Here is a 20,903-nt window from a genome sequence, read left to right on the forward strand (position 1 = left end):
ACTGATGAGAAGCCATGTTGTTATTTTGGCATCATATTGTTAGAATGAGAGGCCCAAAGATGGTCCAAAGAATCACAGAGAAGCCTTCCCATCTTCTTGAGTCAAGGCTACTATTTAATCACTTAATGGGAACATAAGAAGTTCCAAGCATAGTACTAAGGAGGAAATACTAAAAGGGTTCCCCGACATTTAACACAGAAGTAATTAACATAAATCCCTGAAACAAAAGTCAGTATTATAGGATCAACATCCTGTGGTGTTTTTAGGGTTACAAGCTAACTAATGTAATAAGGTTACTTAGTGCTTTCCTTTAGAGCTTAAAATACTAGAGATCCGTACAAATCTTTAGGGTTTGCTGTTTCCTTTCAGGAATCTGTATATAAATGTCTCAAAAATCCAGATTCTTTAATATTGATTAAAAATGATCCTCTAATATTTCTGGTCATCCAATTTCCATTTGATCATATATTTATTATACAATTATCTTAACTTGATGCCATGTAAAAATTGCTATGATAGGAGAGAAAACATGATTTGTTAAAGCAATTTCTTTACAGCCTTGTAAATAAGTACTAGTACTTTGTATTTGACTCAGAATCTTTACCTGCTTTACTGATTCCATATAGATCCACTGGTCGTAAAATGGATGAAACCAGCAGTGCTGTTTGTTTGCCTGGTATAAATTATTACTCACTTTTCGGAGAAAGGAGATTACTATTTCTGCTATTGCTAAGGTTGCTGTACGTACATTTAACTTAAAAGGCATCATGTTTTCTCACTCATTTTCAAAGCAGTAACAAAGAACTGTCACCTATCCCTTTTAATTTTTTATGCAGAAACATTTTATATAAGCCAAACAATCACCCTGCTTAAATTATAACGCTTTATCAATTATTGTATTCAGAATGACCTTTCTTTTTTTTTTCAGTAAAACGTAGATCTTTATTTACGTGAAATTACATAGAAAGGCTTTCATCTGACATCAGCCAGATTTTATTGAGGGTTTGATGCAATTCTTTTTGATATGCTATTCATTTGATTAATAACAAATATAGGAATATACACCAGATTCTGGAATGAATTACAATCAGGGCCACAGATATTATTTATCAACTAACTTGATAAATAATCATACCCTAAGCTTACACAGTTTCATGTTCATGACCATATTTTTTTCTACTAACAACCCCAAAGTAGGTAAAATCATACTAGCATAAAACTTGACATGACAAGATTATCTGCAGTGGTTTGGAGCATCCAGAGAGTGGCCAGAATCTCCATTTTGGAGTGGACTGAACAGTAGGGATAGAAGTGTTTGGCAACTTGGAAGAATAGAGGTAGGAACACAGAACAGTTTCAGATTCCTGAAGGCACTCAAGTCAGATGTATAGGTTAGGGTGCACGAAGTGTTTGTCTATGGATGATTGTAAAATATGTTCAGTTACCATATGTGGACAGGGGGTTTACCTGGCAGGAAAGCCACAAGCACCTGTGCCACAAAAGGTTGCTGGGAACACGAAGAACTAGAGTAGAGTGCTCAGAAGGAGGAGTGTGATCATATCATTGCTAGGAGTACACGTAAGGATCACCATAGACCTGAGTAAACGTGCACTGTGTGAGCATGTAGGTCCAGGATGGGACTCTGGCATGTTTGTTTTAAAAGCCACAGAAATGATACACGTGGTCTATGGTGAAAACTATGACTTAAATAATAGTTCAGTCTGGGGTGGCAGCATTCTTGACGTAGCTAGAAGCCAGTGGTAGGTAGACTTGGGCAGAAGAGGCAGAGTCTAAAGTCCAAGAGTTGAGAGATAGATTGAGTGCCCTGTAACATATCTCAAGGTAAATGTTTCAAAGCAATTATGGTCATACTTTTTTCTCATCACTGTGTCCTTTTTAAAAAAAGAAGTATGACCAGAATGACCTTTCTATGGTTTAAATTTATTGAACTTCTGTTAGGTTCAGTATTTATACCTCTGGAAATTTAAACTATGAAAATAATCCAAAAGAGGCAAGGATTTGATGTATTAGAGTGTTCATTGCATCATTAACCTGTATTTATAACCTGAATAGTTGAAGTATTTGAAGAACACAAAATACTTAAAAGAACACTAGTTTATTAAAATTTGATAAATAAAATGTGTAAAATATATTTATAAAGAAGTTTACATGTAGGAGGAATACTTTTGTTACAATATTTAGTAAAAAAAAAACAAACGGAACAAACTTGCAGTTACACTAGATCCGTTATTAAAAACACAGTATGTATAATACATACAGGGAAAATATGTTACAATGTTAAAACTATAAAATGGATTATAGAATTATGAGGATTATTATCTCTTCTCTACTTTTGGAGTTTTTTACATTTTTTTGTACTGTTTTATAATCCCCCAATACTTACTTAAAATGATATTTTAAATTAATAGTTATTTTAATTGCATACAAATTTTTATATCAATTTTTGAAAGAATGCAAAATATTAGCTGTGGTGTGATTTCAACTATGTTAAATAATTAAGAAAATTGCCAAAATATAAATAGTAGTTGCTTCTGAAGGGTGGATTATGATCATTTGTGCTGTATGTTTTCTGGAATTGTCTAACTTTCCACAAGTATATACCTTTTTATGTGTACAATTTTAAATTGGTGAAAAATGTAGATGACTATTCAAAATATGTTGAGACCAATGAGTTTTAGAAAGTATGTGAGGAGAACGTAATCCTGAAATGTATATGGGGAAAAACAAAACAAAGGGTTGTATAAGTAGCATTTATAAATAATGTTAATGTTAAAGCATTTAACAGAGATTGAATTTGAGAATTCCTTTTTTATAATGATATTCCATGGACATTCATCCCAATATTTAACTCTAGTGTTTTTGCAAAATTTAATTCATTCTTTAAAACAAGTTACCAGTGTATTATGTGCACATGGGCCGGGTCCTGTACTACCAAGGTGTTAATCAGGGAAAGCACCAGTCTCTCATCGTCCCCATTCTACTGCTCCTATAAACACTAACCATTACATCATTTCCGTTTTTTTTATTAGTTAATGCTATAACTTTAGTATACTTTATACACACACACACAAACATATATACATATGTACACATTGTATGCTTTATATGTACTTACATATACTTTAAATAAATAATATACTCATTGATTTATCAACTTTAGGCATTATCTCTATTTCTCTACTTCTTACTGTGAAATATGGTAGTTCATCTCATTATACAATCTCCCCCACACAATTCCCTCTCGTTTCAAATTTTGAACAGTTACATATTTCTGAAAAGTTCTTCAGCTATGTATCTGTATCGCTTTTGATGATACACTTTAATTTCTACTCTTGTTCTGTAGTCTTTGCATGGGGCCTCCTTATTCCTCATTATGTTTGGGGGATATTAACATTAGCACCTCTTTTCCCTACATATTTACTGAACATCTTCTAACCTCTGTGAGCCATAACTTCACTCATACATTATTAAGGTAAGTAGAAAACATTCACATTCTGTTCTGAAACCATAATAATTTCCTTTCACGCTTTAGCTCTAAGTGAATGCTAAAGCTGATGAGCTAAGATTATTTTCCTTCTTCGTGGGCCCAATTACCCACTTCTCATGCCTCATGAATCTATCATCAAGGTCAAATGAGTAGTGGTGTTTTTTTGCACTCCACTAATTGCTCAAAATCATGCCACATTTTGGGTTGCTTTTTATGTGTAAATGTAGTTTTCTATATTTCCTGGTGTTTCCGTTCTTCCCTCTCCCTTCCTTCCTTTGGTGACAGTAAAGGAATAGGTGCCTTTTTATAATATTAGTAATTTCATTTGACTTATCTTTGTTATATTGATTAGAATCATTGTAATTTTTCTTTTTTTGGTATTATACTTTAAGTTCTGGGATACATGTGCAAAATGTGCAGGTTCATTACATAGGTATACATGTGCCATGGTGGTTTGCTGCACACACCAACCCATCATCTACATTAGCTATTTTTCCTAATGCTATCCCTCACCTTGCTCCCCGCCAACCACCAACAGGCCCTGATGCGTGATATGTGCCCATATGTTCTCATTATTCAACTCCCACTTATAAGTGAGAACATACAGTGTTTAGTTTTCTTTTCCTGTGTTAGTTTGCTGAGAAAGATGGTTTTCAGCTTCATCCATGTTCCTGCAAAGGAAATGAACTCTTTATTTTGTTATGGCTGCATAGTATTCCATAGTGTATATATGCCACATTTTCTTTATCTAGTCTATCACTGATGGGCATTTGGGTCGGTTCCAAGTCTTTGCTATTGTGAATAATGCAGCAATAAACATACGTGTACATGTGTCTTTATAGTAGAATGATTTATAATCCTTTGGGTATATACACAGTAATGGGATTGCTGGGTAAAATGGTATTTCCAGTTCAAGATCCTTGAGGAATAACCACACTGTCTTCCACAATGGTTGAATTAAATTACACTCCCACCAACAGTGTAAAAGCGTTCCTATTCCTCCACATCTTCTCCAGCATCTGTTGTTTCCTGACTTTTTAATGATCACCATTCTAACTTGCGTGAGATAGTATCTCTTTGCAGTTTTGATTTGTATTTCTCTAATGACCAGTGACGATGAGCTTTTTCTTCATGTTAGCCATATAAATGTCTCCTTTTGCAAAGTGTCTGTTCATATCCTTCACCCACTTTTTGATGGAGTTTTTTTTTTTGTAAATTTGTTTAAGTTCCTTGTAGATTCTGGATATTAGCCCTTTGTCAGATGGATATATTGCAAAAATTTTCTCCCATTCTGTAGGTTGCGTGTTCACTCTGATGATAGTTTATTTTGCTGTACAGAAGCTCTTTAGTTTAATTGGACCCCATTTGTCAATTTTGGCTTTTGTTGTATTGCTTTTGGTGTCTTTTTAGTCCTGAGTCTTTGCTCATGCTTATATCCTGAATGGTATTGCCTAGGTTTTCTTCTAGGATTTTTATGGTGTTAGGTCTTACATTTAAATCTTTAATCCATCTTGAGCTAATTTTTATATAAGGTATAAGGAAGGAGTCCTGTTTCAGTTTTCTACATACGACTAACCAGTTTTCCCAACACCATTTATTAAATAGAGAATCCTTTCCCCATTGCTAGCTTTGTCTGGTTTGTCAAAGATCAGATGGTTTTTGATGTGTGACATTATTTCTGAGGCCTCTGTTCTGTTCCATTGGTCTATATATCTGTTTTAGTACTAGTACCGTGCTGTTTTGTTTACTGTAGCCTTGTAGTATATTTTGAAATCAGGTGCGTTATGCCTCCAGCTTTGTTCTTTTTGCTTAGGATTGTCTTGGCTATATGTGCTCTTTTTTAGTTTCATATTTAAAGTAGTTTTTTTCTAATTCTGTGAAGGAAGTCAATGGTAGCTTGATGGGGATAGATTTATTTTTTATGGCTGCATAATATTCCATATTGTATATGTGCCACATTTTCTTATGTAGTCTATCATGTGGTCAATTATGTGGTCAATTTTATGAATCTATAAATTACTTTGAGCAGTATGGCCATTTTAACAATATTTTTTCTTCCTATTCATGAGCATGGAATGTTTTTCCATTTGTTCGTGTCCTCTCTTATTTCCTTGAGCAGTGGTTTGTAGTTCTCCCTGAAGAGATCCTTCACATATCTTGTAAATTGTATTCCTAGATATTTTATTCTCTTTATAGCAATCGTGAATGGGAGTTTGCTCATGATTTGGATCTCTGTTTGTGTGTTACTAGTGTATAGGAATGACTGTGATTTTTGAACACTGATTTTGTATCCTGAAACTTTGCTGACGTTGCCTATCAGCTTAAGGACTTTTTGGGCTGAGACAAGGGGGTTTTCTAAATATAATATCATGTCATCTGCAAAAACAGAGATAATTTGACTTCCTCTCTTCCTATTTGTATAATTTTTATTTCTTTTTCTTGCCTTATTACCCTGGTCAGAACTTCCAATACTATGTTGAATAGGAGAGGTGAGAGAGTACATCCTTGTCTTGTCTCAATTTTCAAAGGAAATGCTTCCAGCTTTTGCCTATTAAATATAATGCTGGCTGTGTATTTGTCATAAATAGCACTTATTATTTTGAGATACGTTCCATCAATACCTAGTTTATTGAGTTTTTAGCATGAAGAAGTGTTGAATTTTATCAAAGGCCTTTCTGCATCTATTGAGATAATCATGTGGTTTTTGTCATTGGTTCTGTTTATGTGGTGGATTATATTTATGGAGTTGCATATGTTGAACCAGCCTTGTATCCCAGGTGTGAAGCTGACTTAGTCATGGAGGATAAGCTTTTTAATGTGCTGCTGGATTTGGTTTGCCTGTATTTTGTTGAGGATTTTCTCATCGATGCTCATCAAAGATATTGGCCTGACATTTTTGTGTGTGTTTGTGTCTCTGCCAGGTTTTGTATTGGGATAATGCTGACTTCAAAATAAGTTAGGAAGAAGTCTCTTTTTTTTCTATTGTTTGGAATAGCTTCAGAAAGAATGATACCTACTCCTCTTTGTACCTCTAGTGGAATTCAGCTGTGAATCTACCTGGTCCTGGGCTTTTTTTGATTGATAGGCTATTAATTATTGCCTCAATTTCAGAACTTGTTATTGTTTTATTCAGGAATTTGACTTCTTCCTGGTTTTGCCTTGCGAGGATGAATGTGTCCAGAAATTTATTCATTTCTTATAGATATTATAGTTTATGTTCATAGAGATGTCTCTGCTGGTTGGTTTGTATTTCTGTTGGATCAGTGGTGATATCCCCTTTTCAGTTTTTATTTTGTCTATTTGATTCTTCTCTCTTTTTGTTATTTATTAGTCTGGCTAGTGGCCTATCTATTTTGTTAATCTTTTAAAAAAACAGCTTCTACATTCATTGATTCTTCAAAGGCGTTTTCCTATCCTTATCTTTTTCAGTTCTGCTCTGATCTTAGTTATTTCTTGTCTTTTGCTAGCTTTTTGTTTTCTCTTACTTCTCTAGTTCTTTTAATGGTGATGTGAGGGTGTAAATTTTAGATCCTTCTTGCTTTCTGCTGTGGGCACTTAGTTACATAAATTTCCCTGTAAACACTGTTTTAGTTGTGTCCCAGAGATTCTGGTATGTTGTGTCTTTGTTCTCAGTGGTTTTAAATGCTTATTTTTGTCTTAATTTCATTATTTACCCAGTAGTCATTCAGGAACAAGTTGTTCAGTTTCCATGTATTTGTGCAGTTTTGAGTGAATTTCTTAATCCTGAGTTCTAATTTGATTGCACTGTGGTCTGAGAGACTGTTTGTTATGATTTACTTTCTTTTGTATTTGCTGAGGAGTTTTTACTTCCAATTATGTGGTCGATTTTAGAGAGAGTGATATGTGTTGCTGAGAAGAATGTATATTCTATTGATTTGGGGTGGAGAGTTCTGTAGATGTCTATTAGGTCCACTTGTTCCAGATCTGAGTTCAAGTTCTGAATATCCTCGTTAATTTTCTGTCTTATTGATCTGTCTAATATTGACAGAGGGGTGTTAAAGTCTCCCACTGTTATTGTATGGGAGACTAAATCTTTTGGTAAGTCTCTAAGAACTTGCTTTATGAATCTGGGTGCTCTTATTGGGTGCATATATATTTAGGATAGTTAGCTCTTCTTGTTGCATTGATCCATTTACCATTATGTAATGGCCTTCTTTGTCTTTCTTGATCTTTGTTGGTTTAAAGTCTGTTTTTTCAGAGACCAGGATTGTAACCCTTGTGGGTCTTTTTAAATTTTGCTTTCCATTTACTTGTTAAATCTTCCTCCATCCATTTATTTTAAGCCTATGTGTGTGTTTGCATGTGAGATGGGTCTCCTGAATATAGCATACCAATGGGTCTTGACTCTTTATCCACTTTGCCAGTCTGTGCTTTTAATTGGAGCATTTAGCCCATTTACATTTGATGTTAATATTATGTGTGAATTTGATCCTGTCATTTGATGCTAGCTGGTTGATATGCCCATTAGTTGCTGCAGTTTCTTCATATTGTTGATGGTCTTTACAATTTGGTATGTTTTTGCAGTGGCTGGTCCTGGTTTTTCCTTTCCATATTTAGTGATTCAAGAGCTCTTGTAAGGCAGGCCTTGTGGTAACAAAATCCCTAAGCATTTACTTCTCTGTAAAGAGTTTTATTTCTCCTTCACTTATGAAGCTTAGTTTGGCTAGTTTGAAAACTGTTTTCTTTAAAAATGTTGAATACTAGCCCCTACTCTCTTCTGGCTTGTAGGGTTTCTGCAGAGAGATCCACTGTGAGTCTGATGGGCTTCCCTTTGTGGGTAACCTGACCTTTCTCTCTGGCTGCCCTTAACATTTTTTCCTTCATTTCAACCTTGGAGAATCTGACGATTATGTGCCTTGGGGTTGCTCTTCTTGGGGAGTGTCTTTGTGGTGTTCTCTGTATTTCCTAAATTTGAATGTTAGCCTGCCTTGCTAGATTGGGGAAGTTCTCCTGGATAAAATCCTGAAGAATGTTCTCCAACCTGGTTTCATACTCCCCATCACTTTCAGGTACACCAATCAAATGTAGATCTGGTCTTATCACATAGTCCCATATTTCGTGGAAACTTTGTTTGTTCCTTTTTGTTCTTTTTTCTCTAATCTTGTTTTCATCTTTATTTCATTAAGTTGACCTTTTATCTCTGATATTCTTTCTTTGGCTTGGTCAATTCGGCTATTGATACTTGTGTATACTTCATGGAGTTCTTGTGGTATGTTTTTCAGCTCCATCAGGTCATTTATGTTCTTCTCTAGACTGGTTATTCTAGTTAGCAATTCCTGTAACTTTTATCAAGGTTATTAGCTTCCTTGCATTGGGTTAAAACATGCTCCTTTAACTTGGAAGAGTTTGTTATTACCTACCTTTTGAAGCCTACTTCTGTCAATTCATCAAACTCATTCTCCATCCAGGTTTGTTCCCTTGTGGGTGAGGAGTTGTGATCCTTTGGAGGAGAAGAGGCATTCTGGTTTTCAGAATTTTCAGCCTTTTTGAGCTGCTTTTTCCTCTACTTTGTGGATTTATCTACCTTTGGCTGTTGCTATTGGTGACCATCCGATAGAGTTTTTGCATGGTTGTCCTTTTTATTGATGTTGATGCTATTGCTTTCTGTTTGTTAGTTTTCCTTCTAACAGTCAAGCCCCTCTTCTGCAGGTCTGCTGGAATTTTCTAGGAGTCCACTCCAGACCATGTTTGCCTGAGTATCACCAGTGGAGGCTGCAGAACAGCATAGATTGCTGCCTGTTCCTTCTTCTGGAAGTTTTGTCCCAGAGGGGTGCCTGCCAGATGCCAGCTGGAGCTCTCCTATATGTGGTGTCAGTTGACCCCTGCTGGGAGATGTCTCACTTTCAGGAGGCATGGGGGTCAGGGACACACTTGAGGAGGCAGTCTTTCTCTTAGCAGAGCTTGAGCCCTGTGCTGGAAGATCTGCTGCTCTCTTCAGAGCCAGGAGGCAGGAACATGTAAGTCTTCTGAAGCTGCACCCACATCTGCCCATTTCCCCAGGTGCTCTGTCCCAGGGAGATGGGGGTTTTATCTATAAGCTTCTAACTGGGGCTGCTGCCTTTCTTTCAGAGATGCCTTGTCCAGAAAGTAGGACTCTAGAGAGGCTGTCTGGCTACAGTGGCTTTGCTGAGCTGCAGTGGGCCCTGCCAAGTTCACATTTCCCCATGGCTTTGTTTACACTGTGAGGGGAAAACTGCCTACTCAAGCCTCATTAATGGCAGATGTTCCTCTCCCCACCAAGCTCGAGTGTCCCAGGTTGACTTCAGACTGCTGTGCTGGCAGTGAAAATTTCTTTTTTTTTCTTTTCCTTCTTCTTTTTTTCTTTTATTATACTTTAAATTCTGGGATAAATGTGCAGATATTGTAGGATTGTTACATAGGTATACACATGCCATGGTGGCTTGCTGCCTCCATCCTCTGCCATTACCTACTTTAGGTATTTCTCCTAATGTTATCACTCGCCAACCCCTGCTATCACTTCCATAGCTCTCTACCCCGCAACAGACCCCAGTGTGTGATGTTCCCCTCCCTGTGTCCATGTGTTCTCATTGTTCAATACCCACTTATGAGTGAGAACATGTGGTGTTTGGTTTTCTGTTCTTGTGTCAGTTTGCTGAGAATAATGATTTCCAGATTAATCCATGTCCCTGCAAAGGGCATGCACTAATTCTTTTTAATGGCTGCGTAGTATTCCATGGTGTATATGTGCCACATTTTCTTTATCCAGTCTATCCTTGATTGGCATTTGTGTTGGTTCCAAGTCTTTGCTATTGTAAACGTGCCACAATGAACATACGTGTGCATATGTCTTTATAATAGAACAATTTAGAATCCTTTGGGTATATACCCAGTAATTGGATTGCTGGGTCAAATGGTATTTCTGGTTCTAGATCCTGGAGAGATCACCACACTGTCTTCCACAATGGTTGCACTAATTTACACTTGGAAGTAACACCACACTCCTACAATCATCTGATCTTTGACAAACCTGACAAAAACAAGCAAGGGGAAAAGGATTCTCTGTTTAATAAATGGTGTTAGGCAAACTGGCTAGCCAGAAAGCTGAAACTGGACCCATTCCGTACACCTTATACAAAAATTAACTCCAGATAAATTAAAGATTTAAATAGAAGACCTAACACCATAAAAACGCTGGAATAAGACCTCGGCAATACGATTCAGGACATAGGCATAGGCAAGGACTTCATGACTAAAACATCAAAAGTAATGGCAACCAAAGCCAAAATAGACAAATGGTTCTTAAATTTAAGAACTTTTGCACAGCAAAAGAAACAATCATCAGAGTGAACTGGCAACCAACAGAATGGGAAAAAATTTTTGCAAGCTACCTATCTGACCAAGGGCTAATATTCAGAATCTACAAAGAACTAAAACAGATTTACAAGATAAAAATAAACAACTCCATCAAAAAGTGGGCAAAGGATATGAACAGGCACTTTTCAAAAGAAAACATCTATGCAGCCAACAAACATATGAAAAAAATGCTCATCATCACTGGTCATTAGAGAAATGCAAATCAAAACCACATTGAGATGCTATCTCGTGCCAGTTAGAATGGCGATCATTAAAAAATCTGGAGCCAACAGATGCTGGAAAGTATGTGGAGAAATAGGAATGCTTTTATACTGCTGGTGGGAGTGTAAATTAGGGCAGTGAAAATTTCAAGTCAGTGGATCTTAGCTTGCTCAGCTCCATACGGGTGGGATCTGCTGAGCTAGACCACTTGGCCCCCTGGCTTTAGCCCCCTTTCCAGGGAAGTGAACCGTTCTGTCTCACTGGCATTCCAGGCACCACTGTGGTATGAAAAACAACTGCAGCTAGCTTGTTCTCTTCCAAAACTGCTGCCCAGTTTTGTGCTTGAAACCCAGAGCCCTTGTGATGTAAGTATCTGAGGGAATCTTCTGGTCTGTGAGTGGTGAGGACAGTGGAAAAAGCATTGTATTTGGGGCCAGAATGTACCGTTCCTCAGGGCAGGGTCCCTCAAGGCTTCCCTTGGCTAGGGGAGGGAGTTCCCTAACCTCTTGTGCTTCCCGGGTAAGACAATGCCCCACCCTACTTCTGCTTGCCCTCCGTGGACTGCACCCACTGTCTTACCTGTCCCAGTGAGATGAAGCAAGTCACTCAGTTCGAAATGCAGAAATCACCTGCTTTCTCCATTGGTGTCACTGGGAGCTGCAGACCAGAGTGGTTCCTATTTGACCACCTTGCCTGGGAGCTCCTAGAATCTATGTAATTTTTCTAATTTGAGATTTTTCTGTGGATGGCCCAGTGTTTTCCTGTTCCAGTTGAAATCAGTTGCTCTTTAGGCTTTCTTCATAAGTGAGATTTATTTTCACTTTATTCTGGTTTACTTCTGTTGTTGCTATTTCTTGTATCTTTCTGTTTCTTGATTTCCATTCTTATTTTGATTAGGTCATCCTCAGTGACTTGCTCAAGGAATATATGGGAGATAAATTTCCTGAATTCTTGAATATCTGAAAACATATTTATTTTAACTCACATATAAAAATAGATAATTTAGGTTTAAATTTTCCCATAAATTCTGAATGCATTACACTAATTTTATTTTTTAACATTTAATGATGACAAAAGCAAAATGATTGCAATTTTTTTTTTTTTTAGCAACCTTTTATTATTTTCTTTTACTTCGGAAGCACTTTAGGATATTCCCTTTCTGTTAGGGATATAAAATAGCATGAAACTTTGTCTAGCTTCTTTTTCTTTAATTAGATTGGAAATTTTGATGATTCCAAATATTTTCTGTCTTCACTTTGTAGAAGTTCAATCACCTAGATGTAGATCTTTTATGTCTCTTCTCCGTTAGCTCAAATTCTCTTCTCTTTGCCTTTTTTCTCTGTGTTTCGGGAAAATTCTTTGACTTTATTTTTCTGTTTGTCTGATGGTAATCATGACTGACATTTATGGAAGCTTTTTTGCCATCTCATTATATAGCAGACTTCTTGTTTTATAGATGCTATGTTTCAGAAGCCAGTAGAGCGTAAGGCTAAAGAATAGAGACTTTAGAAGACCTGCCTGCATATCTAGGCTCAGTCACTTACTATGTGACATTAGAAATGTTTCTTAATTTCTCTGAATCTAGAGTTCTCTATCTGCTTTTTTATAGGGACACTAGGAACATTTAATTAGATTAAGCATGTGAAATTCTCAGTTCAGAGCTTGGCACATAGTAAGCTCTAAATAAATGCTAGCTTTTTGCTTTCTTGAACTTCACTGATGAATACAATCTCAGTTTTTCTCTTGGTCTTTCTCTTATATGGAGGCAATATGTTTAATTATTTCCAATTTTCTGTTTATGTTTGAGAGTATGGAACTAGATTCATCATCTGGGTAGGTAGTATATTTTTTTTCTCTGCAATTACACACACACATTTTCCACATAAGCAGATTCTCCTGAATAGAGAAGCTTTTTGGAAACTCTCTGGATGTGGATGGGTCTTATAAATGTCAGTCTGTGTTCTAGGGTGAATGAACAGAAACCTTCCTCTTAGGCTGAGAAAGCATAAATGCCAGAATAGGTAGGTGCCAACTTCAATATCAATAGTCTAGTTTCTGCAGCAGTTATTCAAATCTGCAGAGAGAATTCTTTTAGATTTATTTATTTACTTATTTATTTTTGCCTGGATATAAATGATAAGCTGTTGGTGGCTTTGCCTTTATGTTCTGGCAGAAAGAGGTGGTCTCTCTGGGTAGCCTTTCTGCAGACAGAATTTTACCTCTTTTTTGTTCAGCATCTTTTTTCCCTACTATCAACTGTGTCTGCTGGCTTTAGCACAGAGCATGTTCAGAGTATTCATTCCCTGGTTACAGCATCTTCTTTTCTGTTTATTCTTAACACGTTGCCTGCAACTTTCTTCCTCTTAGGAATTTAATAATTTGACTGTGAAACCCCCAATTATTTTAATATATTTTCCCTTTTGTGTTGATTTTTATCATTTTAATGGCACCGTTGTCTTTGAACAAACGAGGCAAACATTCTGCTCTGTTCTTCAAATTGAACAAGAAACCTCCAAGTCTGTTTACTTCTCCTTAATTCATTCATTTTGCAACCCATCTTTCATTCTACAAGCATCCCTTAAGCATATATAAATGTGCTTGTCACATACGAGAAGATGGATGTAGAGCAATGATTATCTTCATGACTCTCACATTTATTGTATCATGCATGAATACTGTAACCAAATTCAACAATAAGGGGTTTTATTTTAGGAGTAATGGATGTAAATGCAATAAACATGGAAGCATTGTACATTTTTCTCATATTAGATAATATTCTTAAGTTGAAAATAATGATTAAATTAGGCGAGAACATATAAGGGGCATATTAGATATTCACAGCAACTACGGATGTTTTAGAAAAATGATTTGTAGTGATAAGAACAGCAGGATATAAAAGATTTCAAAGGTAGTTGATTAAAGGAGCAGCCACCATGGGATCGGGAGGGGGTGGAGGCTGCACCCCGCGCCCACCCATCGGCCAGCAGCTGCCGGATTGCCGCGTGGTCGCCGTCGTCTTCCTCGGCCTCCTGCTGGACCTCCTGACCTTCACGCTGCTGCTGCCCCTGCTGCCCGGGCTACTGGAGAGCCACGGCCGTGCCCACGATCCCCCTGTGTCTCCTGGCAGCGCTGAGTGGACTGGTTTGCCACCACCATTGGGATGCCAGTGGAGAAGAGGTACAACAGCATCTTGTTAGGAGATCTGATTGGCTCGGCCTTCTCTGTTCTACAGCTTCTGGCTGTGCCACTCACTGGGGCCACCTCTGACTGCTTGGGGAGGTGCCCCGTGAGGCTGCTGTCTCTGACGGGTGTGGCCACCTCATATGCCGTCTGGGCCAACTCTGGGAGCTTTGCGGCCTTCCTGGCATCCAGGCTGATTGGGGGCATCAGCAAGGGGAACGTCAGCCTCTCCACGGCCATCATTGCTGACCTGGGCTCGCCTCTGGCCTGCAGCCAAAGCAAGGCGGTCATCGGGGTGGCCTTCTCCCTGGGCTTCACCCTGGGCCCTATGCTTGCAGCCTCGCTGCCCGTAGAAATGGCACCCTGGTTTGCCCTGCTCTTCGCAGCCTCAGACCTGCTGTTCATCTCCTGCTTCCTGCCAGAGATGCTGCCTCTGGAGAAATGGGGCGCCCTCTATCGCCCTAGGGTTCCGCGGTGCCGCAGATCTACTCAGCCCCCTGGCCCTGTTGCGCTTCTCCGCTGTGGCTCCTGGCCAGGACCCACCCACTGGAGACAGATTCAGCAGCCTGCGCCGCTTGGGCATAGTGGGCTTCCTCTACCTCTTCCTGTTCTCGGGCCTGGAGTACACGCTGAGCTTCCCAGCACAACAGCGCTTCCAGTTCAACAGCCTGCAGCAGGGGAAGATGTTCTTCCTCATCCACCTCATCATGGCCACCATCCAGGGTGCCCGTGCCTGGCGGATCCACCCTGGCAGGAAAGTCTCTGTGATGAAGCCAGCCCTCATGCTGCTGGTGCCTGCCTTCCTCCTCATCGGCTGGGACCATTCTCTGCCAATGCTAGGCCTGGGGCTGCTGCTCTACTCCATTGCCTCTGCGGTTGTGGTGCCCTGCCTGTCCTCCGTGGTTGCTGGCTAAGGCTCGCCAGGGCAGAAGGGCATGGTCATGGGCACACTGCACAGCCTAGGCACTCTGGCCAGGGTCATGGGGACCCTGGTGGCCGCTTCAGTGTGCTGGCTGGCCAGAACCCAGGCCTGCTTCACTGCGTGGTAGGAGCTCTTCCTGCTCCCCTTCCTTGTCCTGCGAAGCTGAGTTGTCCAGCGCAGACGTTCAAGGCTGAGTAGCTGAGCCATTGCACCCTGCTTGCCTGACCCCCTCCTTCCCAGTCCAGGGAGATCCAGTGGGTGGGGGAGGAAGCCCTGGCAGCTCCTTCGGCCTCACTCCTTTATGATTCCCAGCAGTAGCACTCCAAGGCTGTTCGAGTTTCTGTGTGTGTGTTTTGTTTTTTTGTTTTTGTTTCTTTTTTTACTATGCACCAGGTTTCTGATAACAGAATAAAGCAGCTATTTTATACCAAAAAAAACAAAATCAAGTTTGTTTTTATTGATTGTAGAGAGAATTAAAGCATTGGGTGAGCAGAGATGCCAGAGATTTTTTTTTGGCCGCATTCATGATTGCTTTGGTAATAATAGATATTGATGAGAGTAATGATGATAATTAGCAATTTTTAACCTCCTACTATGTGACAGATACTGTTCTAAGCTCTGCTATGTTTTTCACACAGCTTTGTGAAGTAAATACTGTTAAAATTCATTTTACAAACTGAAAAACAGCTTTAAAAAGGAAAAGTTATCAGCACAAGGACATTACGAGAAATTTAAGACAGCGCTATCTCTTTTGTTTTATTTTTGTTACCTATTTCAGAAAAACAACAACAACAACAACTATAAAATATGCGTAGGGTATACAAAGTGAATATACAACAGTTAAGGGAACAATTGCCTTTGAAGTTTCTTGACCCATCCCATTGTCATCTGTCTGTGCCTCCTAAGAGATACTATTTTGAAGTTTGCGGCTATAGTTTCCTTGCTTTTTCTTTATAGCATTATCTGTATTTCTTTATTCTAAACAATATATTGTTTGTTTTTTCATACATTTAAAGTTATATAAATGAAAGCATTACATTTGTCAAGCTGTTCTATAACCTGCTTTTTCATTTAATGTTATATTCCTGACATTCATCTGTATTATTGCATGCCCTGGTAGTTACTCATTTTCATTTCTATATAGTATTCCCCAAAATTAGTATACCATGCTTTTTAATCAACTTTACTCTTGAATTATGTTTCACCATTACAAAGAGTGCTGGATGCATATTCTCGTGCATTCTCCTATACATGAATATATAGACACATATATATGTAACATGACAAAATGTATACGTACGTACACACACACCTAGGATTTGTATTGTTAGCTTACAGTGTATGAATGTATGTACATCTTACTGCATAATACCAATTTGCTTCCCAAATTACATTACCCAACTTTTGGAGTATTATTTATTGCTCCTTTTGTAGAGTTGCTATGTTTATTATTAGTCATTGTTTGATTGACATGTGAGCTTTATATATTTAAGCTAGTATTTTAACATATTACAAATATTATCTCTCAGTTGTGTGCCTTGAATTTTTACTTTTAAAGTATGATATCTTTTGATAAACAGAAGTTCTCAATTTGGTATAATCCAGGATATCTTCATAATTTGGGCTTTTCATGTTTAGGAAATCATTCCTTACCCCAGAACATTAAGTATATTATTTTCTCTCATTTTTTTTCAAATTGTAAACTTTCATCTTTTACACTTAGTTCTTTAATCTACACACAATTTTTTTTGTCTATGGTATAAGTAGGGATCTAATGTGATTTGTCTTCTACTTTGTTTCAGCCTCTTTTACTGAAAAGTCCATTCTTTTTCTACAGGCCTTTAATTCAGGCCTATAATTAATCAAGCTTCCATATGTCTTTGATTCTGGGCCCTTCTTACTGCTCCCATTCTATTTGTCTATCCCTAATCTGCACAATCTTAAACTACAGTCTGATATTCTGGATACTTTATAGCTTAAAAAATCATAAGACTTGATAACTGGCATGACAGGTCCTCCTACCTTGTTTTTATTTGGTAATGTGTTGGCTATTCTTGATAATTAGTTTTTCCAATAGACACATTTTAGAATTAGCTTGTGATAGACAGATACATACATACATAGGTAGATCCATAGATGGATAGGCAGATATTTAGGTAAATAGATACCACTACTGTCACCAAAATTAATCCATTAATTCTTTCTTTGTAATTGTATTGATTCTATAGATCAATTGGGGTAGAACTGACATCTATATATTATATAATTTTCTAATATATGAATATGGTACATCTATCCATTTGTTTAGTTTCCTTTGATATTTTGAAAAGCTGTATAATATTTTCAGAAAGGTATTGCATATATTTTGTTAAGTGTAATCTTAACTACTTTGTGGATTTTTTTCGTGCTATTTTAAAGTAATACTTTTATTACATTTTCTGACGCCTTGCTACTGGTATTTTAAAATGCAATTGGTTTTATATTGTTTTGTTTTCAGTAACCCTTCGAAAATGTTTTATTAATCCTAGTAACAAATAGAAAGTGCTTAGCTCTGCACCCTATTCATTTATTTTGTCTTTTCTGTTTGATGTTTGAAATCACAGTTTTTCTATGCACAATTGATTAAAGTGCTTGGTATTAGCGCTATTCTTTGACTAGGACTTTGAGGCCTCTGAGGAAAATCCTTACAGATACATTTTACTTGCAGGGCTTGAACCCTAGCTGCTGCAACAAGCATATCATTTGCTTTGTTTTGCCCTGAATTCTTTTGTTCTTATCATTGCTTTGGAATATGCATCTTGCTCATAGTTCTGCTTCTCTGTTCGGCTTAACACTAACTGAGCTTCTATAGAAGCTAAATATTGGTACAGACAGTGGACTGGGTGCTAGGGATACGAGAATGGACAAGTCAGTTCTTGTTTTCTAGTAATTTAGGGTCTAGTGGACTTTCTGGCTGACTCGTTCCTGATTAAATTGTTTATTGTTAAGGATAATTTATCTTCTTTAGGAAGTTCCACTTTTGATGGGCATTTACTAGAAGCAAAACATTCTTGTGGGTGTTCCCATGTGTTTTTTTCTTTGTGATTAAACAAATAAACATGTGTGTTATTCATTGGCCCATCCTTGATTCTGTAGCACTTTTGTCATTCGCTCTTTACTTCTGAGGGTGTCTTGGGATAGTCAAAGAGTTAGAAGATGAGTATTTCGATGGAATGGACATGGTCTTCCAGCTCCTGAGTTTGGTTGCAGATATCTATTTGGTGAAGGGAGCATCGGGGCCAAGACTGGCGTATAGAGAATCTTACATGGCCCAATTCCTTTTGAGATCTACTTTTGGTAATTTTTTGTCTTGTATTTCTAAAAATATCTTGGGCACTTCATTTTCAATTTTGAAAGTCAGAGCAGTGTTTGAATTAAGATTGGTATTGTTTTTACATCAACCTTTTACCTATGATGTGGAGAGAATCCATTCCCACTGGCTTTGTGTGGCCTAGAAAGGCTGCTGGGCTTAGATGTGTAGTCATTTTTCCATCTGAGAAGACTCTTACAACATTTTCCATTCTAAAGTTAATGAGAATATGGCCAAGAGATAAGTCACTTTTTCTCAGTACATGGTAATGGGCTTATTAGTGTCCCTGTTTAAACTCACCTTAGAGCACTTTCCATAAGCTAAGAGAAAAAGTCCTTGGGACACTGATTAAATAAATTATCACACATTCATATGATAGAAAATCATCCAACACCTAAAAGGATTCAAAGAATTATTAATGTTATGAGAAAATGTTTATGATAAAATGCTAAGTGAAATTAGCAAAATGAACTGTGTGTTTCATATTATTAACGTTCAGTTAATAATATGTATATATTAATAATAATAAACATTATTTATTAAATACATTAATTAAATACATTATTTATTAAATACATTATTTATATAAATACATTATTAAAATGTATTTATTAATAATAATAAACATTGCTGTGTGTTTCATATTAACATTCACTGAGATATATGAATGATTCTTGTATTTTTTTCTGTTTTGTTTTCTCCTTTAAGTTTTAAAAATTTATATGTATTGTTTTTCCAATTCGAGTAACATTTTCCAAAAAATAATAAAAAGTTATTTATTTATTTAGCAAAAGAGTCTCATTCCATTGCCCAGGCTGGAGGCTCCATTATTTCTCACTGCAGCCTTGAATTCTGGGCTCAATTGATCCTTCTGCCTCAAGTAACTGTGGGACTACAGGCACAGGATCACCACATCTAGCTAAAATTTATTTTTTAAAAAAGAAAATATCACATAAATACAACCAGTGTGATGAACTGAGGCAATACAGGGCTATTTCCTTTGGAAATTTAAAAATTTGGTGCATGCCTGTAGTCCCAGCTATTCAGGAGGCTGAGGCAGGAGAATTGCTTGAGCCCAGGAAGCCAAGGTTGTGGTGAGCCGAGATCGTACCATTGCACTCCATTGTGGGTAACAAGAGAGAAACTCCGTCTCAAAAAAGAAAAAAGAAATTTGACTAATTTTAAACAATTTTTGCTTGGTTACTGAAATTTTAAGTTCACTTTAGAATTTCTTGTCAACCCTACTTGGGTGCCAGGATTGTTGGAGGTGGGCTGGGAGCAGTGCAATGCGGTATGAGAACATCTGGGTGGGGAGTCAGTATTTAGGAGGATCAATGACAGCGGCAAGTTTAGATAGCTGTCAATGAGTAAGTAGCAGAGCCTGAGTGTCAGGGTGCAGATTTTTTACAGGAGGGTGGTGACTCTGGAAATAATTATAGCTGAAAATGAAGGTAAAAATAAGCCATTCATGATCCCTGGGGATGCAGTCCAGGGAGCCGAGGTATTAGGAAATTCTTATGTAGGAAAATATGGTAAGATATTAAACTAGTCACTGAATTGAAGCTTAATCATCAAGAAGAAATCAAGAGCCACGTTAGTGGCAGGCCATGGTATAGGCCTATTTAAAGCCTCGATGCTGAGTGACCACAAAATAAACTCTTTCATTCTAATCCTCCCCAATCTATCTACCCCTTGCTGGTTGCCGTCTACACGTACCTTTCATAGAATTTACCATATGTTTGAGCAGTAGACAATGTGCTAATGCTATAGGCAGAATCTCATCTTAATTACTGCTGTTATAATCTCTGACCCTTTAGTATACAGTCATTTCCTTCTCCTGGCAAATTGCTGAAATCAAATGAAATGAAACAAAAGCTCTTGTAGAACAGCAATATATATAACAATATATAAAACAGTCCCTTTCCACACAGCAGTAAATTTCTGAAATGAAGCCTCTATGCTTTGAAATTAAGCTTTGGTGATAAAACCAGAAAGTCATGCCCTGTCTTAGCCATCTGATTTTGTCAGATCATTGCAATATTCTGTATCTCTATTTCCTTTCTGTAAGTACATAATGTATTTTTCTCCAGCTGTGAAGTCCAAGGTCAAAAGATAATAATGTATGTGAAAACATCAAGTACATAGTTATGTTTTATAGATGCTAGGTATTAACATTATTATTCTTTAATTAGAATGTTCTTAAATGTGGGCAGGTTTCTGAAAACTTGCGATGGAGTTTGTGTTTGGTGTTAGAGAGTGGGAGAGGGACAAAGTGGGGGGTTCATTAACTGGTGCACCCATTTGAGATGCTGAGCTTCATATGTCTCCCTTTCAAGGTTTTAAAGGAGAAAAAAAATAGCACATTCCTGGAACCTGGCTTATTTTTA

The 20,903-nt window shown here is 37.5% G+C and overlaps 1 protein-coding gene and 1 pseudogene across 3 annotated transcripts in view; both read left to right on the plus strand.

The window, feature by feature from the left end:
* INPP4B (inositol polyphosphate-4-phosphatase type II B) overlaps nucleotides 1-20,903 on the plus strand; it is an 841,422-nt gene that overhangs the window by 46,860 nt on the left and 773,659 nt on the right. The window lies entirely within an intron of this gene.
* LOC116529060 lies at nucleotides 11,286-19,008 on the plus strand (annotated as a pseudogene). Its single transcript, XR_004259360.1, has one exon. The product of XR_004259360.1 is annotated as a major facilitator superfamily domain-containing protein 10 pseudogene (transcript).

Source organism: Sapajus apella, unplaced genomic scaffold (assembly GCF_009761245.1).
Source record: "Sapajus apella isolate SASKATOON/1434 unplaced genomic scaffold, GSC_monkey_1.0 scaffold61, whole genome shotgun sequence".
Taxonomy (NCBI): domain Eukaryota; kingdom Metazoa; phylum Chordata; class Mammalia; order Primates; family Cebidae; genus Sapajus; species Sapajus apella.